The following is a 7,940-nucleotide window of genomic DNA, read 5'->3' as shown; positions in this document are numbered from 1 at the left end:
ATATGATAAGTCAATTTATTGAAACCAAGAAAACAAAACCATAGCAATTGACGGATCACAAATCAGAGCTAAGATGTGAAAGTTATGAGGTCTAGAGTGCAAAACAGGGTCAATCAGGAGCCTGAGAGTGATTGCATGGGTTACCACTCTAGAAAAACAAAAAATGATGAAAATGATATTTCATGTTTTCCAAAATGAAGATAATAATCCAACACAACTTACGGATTGCAAATCCAAGCTAAAACGCAAAAGTTATGGCCTCCGGAGTGCAACATAGGGGCTCTGGGAGCAGTTCTAGGTATCCTAGGTCCCCAACTACGCCCAAAACTCAACCAAGTGCGTCATTGATGTAGTTGTTAATCCCAAGTGCACCATGACAGTAACAATTGTGTCAATGATGCACTTGGGAAGCCCAAGTGGTCTCAAAAAGTGCAAAACGTGCCCGAGAAGGCCTTAGGGGCCAAAATCAACATGACAGGGGGCAACTAGGAGCCCAAGAGTAATTAAAAGGATTAACACTCCATATAGTGAGAAAATAATGAAAATTATAGCTCATTTTTTTCACAAGAAAGATATGAGTTCATTGCAACTGACGGTTCATAAATTAGAGTTGAAACGCAAAAGTTATGGCCTTCAGAGTGCAACCTAGGGGTTCCGGGAGCAGTTCTAGACCACCTAGGTTCCCAAGTGAGCCCAAACTCTACCAAGTGTGTCAATGACATATTTGGCATGACAAAGTTCATTAATTACATATTTTTGGACCCCAACTACACCCTAAAAGTGCAGATTGCACCCTAAAAGGCTATGGGGCCTAGAATCAGCCTGATTGGACTCAAAATGACCTGAAACTGTGCGTGCATGCCCAAAATGATGAAAAGATATCATAACATGAGGGAAATCATAAAAAATGGTTGTATTTGGTCAAATATGATGAGAAAAAAAATCATACTAAGGTTGAACTAGGTGGAAAGCCACAAAAAGTTGATTGACAGTGCAGGATGATGCAGGAATGCATGAATGTGAGATGAAGATGATTTGGTGAATCAGAAGACATGATTATGGTGATAAAGAATGAGATGAAGAAGAAAGATGGGATGAGGAGATGTTAGTATGATGGAAAGACTTTTGCTTGTAGAAAGTGCACTATATGTCAAATGGAGCTTTATTTTGATATGGCAAATGGAATGCAACGCATCATGGCATAAAGGGCCAGAGCGCAAATGCAAGCCTTTTGTGTAAACAAGCACAATGTAGATAGAGAATGACCTTGTCCTTCCTAAGGCATATGTATGTGCCCTAGACTCTCAAAGGTACATTGGAATAGATAGAAATAGAAAAATATGACCATGAACCATCCCGACCACTCTCATAGATCAATTTATATCATCGAGTAGCATAGGGACATGATCAAAAAACAAATCAGAAATAAATCACTCACTAAATAGCATGAGCCAACAGCTATTCTTGTCCATTATTATGTACTTGTTAATGTTTTTAGGTGTGTAGATAGTGTTGGACATGTTGATAATGTGATAGTTCTGGTTGTGGATTCAGTTGATAGGTTCATAGTGATATGTTGGATTGATTGTTGGTTCACATTGGTCAAATAGTGTGATTGTCTTGAAAGTGTAGAGCTTTGAGTTTTAGGCTGCAAAGTGCAAGTTTGTATGCAAAAGGGATGGTTATCCACAATGAATATGTACAAGGTTTATTGCAAATTTTTGACAGGTTTTGTGATTTTTAGGGTTTTTGAGGATATTTGATGTTTTTGCGTGACTAGTTTCTTCAGGACATTTTAAGATTTTTAGGGTTTATTTTAGGACATTTTATGATTTTTAGTGCTTTTTTCAGGACATGTTATGATTTTTAGTGATTTTTTCAAGATCGTATTTGAATGTTTAGGATTTTTTCAGGACATTATGTGATTTTTAGTGATTTTCTCAGGACATTTTATGATTTTTAGGGATTTTTCAAGATCGTATAAGCATATACAAGTGTTAGCTCCAATTTGTTATGTGATAGGTCCAATGGATAGAAATCACTTAGGGATATGCCCCTAGTTCAAATTCAAACTCATGCACCATGTAGGTAATATGCCCCCAGACAAGACACAAACTATGTACAAAGGCCAATGACAGATGTGTGTGCAGACTGGTGATGCTTAGGCAAGGTAACAAAGGACATTAACCAGTTCGTGAGCCATGATAAGGGACCAAGGATGTCTTGCAATATGAAGGATATGATCAAGGAATGATGGAAGGGGAAAAGACTAGATGGAATCCTGATAGATGGAGGAGCAATACTAATTACACATGGCGCCTATTTGCCAGGTTTTCACCATGGTACTTGCCCAAAGCGCCTGTTTGCCAAGTTTTTACTTTTGGATGAAATTTTTCTCTTGACTCAAATTTTCATGCCAAGATGCCTGTTTGCCAGGTTTTCATCAAGGCATCCATTTTTTCATGACTTTTTTCACTTTTTTCTTTTCTTTTTTTCATGACTTTTTACTATTTTTTGGATATTTTTTCAAGACTTTTAGATGAAATCAAGAATGTCACTGAAAAATGCTGAGAAGATATCTGTTGTTGGTGCTACTAGCTGATGAGCTCTAGATCCATGAATGGCCATAATTATGGAGGATTTCTTCCGAGTCTATAGCTAAAATCAAACCACTAGAAAGGCCTCGAGAGATACCATCGTGTACCGTATGTAAGATAATGTCTATCTCTTGCGAATCAAGGCATCTAAGGATAATTGGGTCAATAGAAATGTCATGTGGGATGTCACTGATGATGACATAGGCAAAGGCTTATTAGATAAAGGACTACTTTTGGTTATAGGACAAATTAGGTAGCTGGATTGGGGGATAAACAAAGGGATATAAGGGAGGGTTGGGAGGGTTGAGCCCAATGACCTTCCGCATGAATGCTGATTGAGAGAGCTCCAAAAGACTTTGTGGCATGTTGATCACTGGAACACTAATATTCATGGCATCATATTTTTCATTTTGTATCAGTGGGAACTGCTTAGCTTTTGATTTTTTATGGTCTAATGGTGTCTTTCAATTTTCACCAAGAGTCCTATGCTTGTTATTTCTTTCTCTTTTTGATTTGTAACTAGAAGGTGGAGTGGACTCGCCAAAATATGCCAATGTGTTCTCTTTAGGAGAAACTACTTCTTTATGATCTTCAGTCATAATGCCTTCAAATTCTATTGTAAGAGTGTCATCATCGTCGAATTGATCAAAAATTGGTGGTCCACATTGGTCCCAATCCAAAGGTTCAGGATAACTTGAGGAGATGTCATCATCAATGTTGAATGGGCTTTGGTTGAAGGTAGATATATGGGTAACTGATTCAACTGGGTCATTGGGGTTATGCTCAGAGGCTAGGGGATTGTTGGTTTCAAGTGGGATATCCTCAAGAGCCTTTTCATCGTTCAAAGCATCCATAGTCTTACACGTAAGTACCATAGTACTAGGAGGACCTATTTGTAATGGTTTAAATCCAAGCCCCAAACTAGGAGGTTGTCCTTCTATAGTGATAGGTTCAATGATTCCTTGTTTCTGAGATCCAAGACCACTATAGCCATCATAACCTTGTTTCTGCATGATGGTAAACCCAAGTCCATACTTGTTAGGAGACATCAAAGTGGGTTCTCGTTCTACTTTTTCTTTCTCAATACATACGGATGTATTCTCATTGATAGAAGTATAATTCTTTGTACTGATGGGAGAAAGTGGTGACTCCCTAATGTGAGAGACTTGAGACATAAAGTACTCTCCACACCCATTTTCTTCAATCTTCATCTTTTCCTTGGCTTTACTGAGCATTATATCAGCATCCACATACTTAGAGGAATTTGTGGGTTGTGCTTCATTGTTTGTTGGGATTTGGTATGCAGTAGCATCTCTTAGATTAGCACAAAACTAGAAAGGATCTGGATCACCGAGGATGGTAACCTCTACATTGTGATAGGAAAACTTTAGACATTGATGATATGTATAAGGGACTGCTTTCATAGCATGAAGCCAAGGGCGTCCTAGTATCATGTTGCAATTCATTTCTATATCTAGGACATGAAACAATGTATATTCAATAGCAGGACCAACTCTGACAGGTAATGTGATGATGCCCTTGGAATAGCATTCACTGTCATCATAAGCTTTTATTGTGATTCTTTGAGAGGGATCTACATCATCTTTAGAATAACCCAAATTGTTGACAACCTGAAGAGTACAGATGTTCAGTCTTGCTCCTCCATCTATTAAGACATGTCTGACTTTGGCATTATGGATGAAGACTTCGAGATAAAGGGGATCATTATGGTTAGGTTTTTCCTTAGGAATATCACAGGGTGAAAAAGTGATATGTTGTGATGCAAATAGGTTCCCAACCATGGCTTGGAACTGGGCAACATCAATGTTATCTGGGACAACTTACTCTTTAAGGGCTTGATCCAAGATCTTCTGATGTTGAGGAGATGCATGCAGTAGGTCCAAAATGGATATTTATGCAGGGGTTTTTTCGAGTTGTTCAACAAGGCTATAATCAGATGAATTAGGAGTAGTAGGTCTACTTGGGGGTGTAGGTCTAGTAGAAGCAGTAGGTCTAGATGGGGCTCCAAGTAGGGTGATCTTGCTATGACATGTAGTGACAACACAATGAGGGTCTTCAGCCTTCAATGTGAATGTGGATATGTGAAAGTCAGACTCATTAAAGCAATTGATGGTGTAGTCATAGTCGGTGCATTTGTAATTCACATTACCTTGTGAGTTTGAGTTTGAACTTGAGGGTTTCTCTTTGTCATGATTACCCAAAGGATCTTTGAAAATAGTATGATCAGAGTTGGATGCTAATAGTGATGGATCAACTGTGATTACACCATCATCAATAAGGTCTTGTATTGCATGTTTCAATTGGAAGCATGATTAAGTCTTGTGTCCTTTGGTGTGATGGTAATCACAATACTTTTTGTCATCCCACCAATCTATTTTAGTTAATGGTTCATCTTTGATTGGGGGTAGCTGCAGGAAGTTATTACTTAGTAACTATTGTAATGCAGTCTCAAGTGGTATTCCCAATGGTGTGAATTTCCTGTCTTTGGTTCTAGGATGTCTTTTTTCTTGTGTGGAAGTCTCATTTTTCTATTGTTGAGGTGTTGTTTGATTAGGATTTTGTTAATTTGTGGGGTTTGTGCCTTTCAAAGTCAATTGAGGTTGTGTTGTGCTAATTTTTTGAGCATCCACAATGCCATCATTAGTCATGTTCTTGTTTTTGGAGAAAAATTTTGGCTTGTCATTAGACGAGTTGGTATTGGTATTGTCCTTGTTTGTCTTGAGGATTCCGTTATGGATAAGAGCATCTTCAATACTAGCCCATTTTTTCATTAGTTTAGAAATGGTGCTTGGGCTCTTGATTTTAAGTTCATACATTAAGTTCGGGACTAAGTTTTCAATGCACAAGTTTACTTGTTGTTCTTCAAGAATTTCTAGTGAGCATTGACTAACTAAGCTTCTCCAACGTAGTAAGAATGTGATGAATGATTCTCCCATCTTTTGTTTAGTTGAGCACAAATCAGAAAGTGTCACCTCATTTGTAATGTTAAAGGAAAAGTGGGAGATAAACTTGTTTGCTAGCGCTGACCAAGATTTGATATTACCAGGAAGTTTGGAGTACTATTCAAGTGCAAGCCCACCTAGAGAACAAGGGAACAATCTCATAAGGTAAGTGGGCTCATCACTGAATTTGGTACATGAAGCACAAAATTCTTGGATGTGATCAAAAGGGTTTCCTTTTCCTCGGTATTTTTCAAACCTTGGAGCCTCAAAGTGTTTTGGGAATGGAGGCATATACAGACTTTTATCAAATGGATTAGGACATAGGTCCCTTTTTGTATATAGAGCCTGTTTCTTTTGGACTCCCAATGCCTCGACTTGTTTGGAAAGTTGTTTGAATTGTTGTAATATTTCTTCATTGGGATTTTGCATAATGGTATTTCCTTCAAGTCTTTTGTGTCTATGAGTAGACCATTTTCTATGGTGAGAACTATGTCTACTTGGTTCTAACATTTCTGTGTTTGATGAATCTGATGAAGCATTGCTAGGTGGTGGAGGTATGTCGAAACCTCAAAGACAGAAAGGTCCTTGTTGTTGGGGTACTTGTTGTGGTATTTGATGTGGCACTTGTTGTGGGATTGACTGTGATTGTTGTACCATGTGTTGTTGTTGTGCCATGTATTGTGGTTGTTGTTGGGATACCTCTGTTGGTTGTATGTGAGACCATGTACGTGCTTGTTGTTGTAGAGGTATTTGTTGAGGTTGTTGTGGCACATGTTGTTGTTGCAACAAATGTTGCTGGTATGTGATTTTTCGCTCAAGGCGTCTTTGGTATTCCAACTGTTGCTTGAGTTGCTCTTGTTGTTTAGCAAACATCATTTGTTGTTGTTGGAATTGCTACTGAAATTGTTGTTGATAAATTGTGTGTAAGTCAAGTGGGTTCACATGGGATTGCGTATTAGGAATGTTGGATGTTTGCCCCACTTGTGGTTGTTGTCATTGTGGTTGATGTTGTTGTTGATATGTGGGATGTGTGTCAAGTGGATGTAGACTTGGTTGTGCCTTGGAAGTGTTGAGTCCTTGTACCATTTTAGGTTGTTTTTGTCGTGGGGGTTGACTAAGTCCTTGGGAATTGAATGTCATGTTTGGATTGTGGTTTTGGTACCTTTGTGTGTTAGATGTTCCTATTTGTGACATGATATTGACTTGACTATGAGATTTGTCCTTGTTGGGAATGGGCGTAATGTCAATAAGACTTTTCCTTTATGTGTCCATAGGGATGGTTGCACTTGATGTTTCACATGTTGTATTTATGAGAGGCTCCAAAGAATTTGATGTCATAGCACTTGGTAAAGTTAGGAGCAAAGGTGTACTTTGTTGATTTTCCTCCAAAGGAGGTATGTTTGGCATCCTTAGAGAACAAGTCCCTTTAGGTGCACCTTGTTGTTGCATCATGTGACTAAAATCAAGTCTTAATGTCCTTTTGGGGTGTTTAGGGATTGGTGGTATTTCGTCGAACAAGGGGTTAACATTGATGTGTTCAAATGTACTTTGGAGGATTTCAATGGTTGACTCTTGACGGGACCTTATAGGTGCCATTATTGTGTTTGAAAATTCCAAAGGTTGTTTTCCCTTATCTAAGTCCAAATTGATCATGGGTTTTATGTTTTCAATAGTTGTGTTGGTTTGATTTTTGGACTTAGAACCTTCCAAGTTTGGGTTAAATTTGACAATTTCTTGGGTTGCCAAACGTTTGAAGTTCTTGCGAAAACTTTTGTCTTGACATGCCCTAGCCATTTCTTCATCAGTGATGCCATGGTCAGTGTTAGAGTCATCACTGAGGTGTATAGTACCTTGTTGTATGTTTGATGTGTTATAGTTGAAGGTACTTGTGTTAGGTTGGCTAAATTCAAATTAGTGTGATTGTTCATCCTCGGGTGTGGTTGGTACACTTCCTCCTCCTAGTGGTATTGGCACAAATATAGGTTCAAAGTCAGGACTCCATTGAACCATCCTGTGTGTGGGGGAAGTGTTTGGAGAAAATCCCATGGTAGGTACATTGTCCAAGGTTCGTTGTGCCATAGCTTGATTATGAGGATCTTGTAGAAACATGTTCAAGGAGTTTGCTATTAATGGTTGCGATGCCTCGATTTGGTCTTCATCAAAGGTTTGTTTGGTTTTCTTGCTCTTTCTTTGTCTTGGACAAGGTTTTGGTTGTGCTTGTGCCTCAAAAAAGAAAGGTTGATAGATTTCTTCGGGTCTCTAAGCTGATTGTGTCCTAGTAAGTGCTGGCATGATACCTAAGAATGCAGATACAATGGAAATTTTGAGTGTTTTGAGTGATTTACAGTGGTGGGTATGCAAGATATGAGTGTTTTTGGGA

This window comes from Cupressus sempervirens, chromosome 7 (assembly GCF_028749045.1).
Source record: "Cupressus sempervirens isolate cs-2001-9-10 chromosome 7, ASM2874904v1, whole genome shotgun sequence".
Taxonomy (NCBI): Eukaryota; Viridiplantae; Streptophyta; class Pinopsida; order Cupressales; family Cupressaceae; genus Cupressus; species Cupressus sempervirens.
This window is presented reverse-complemented; position numbering follows the sequence as displayed.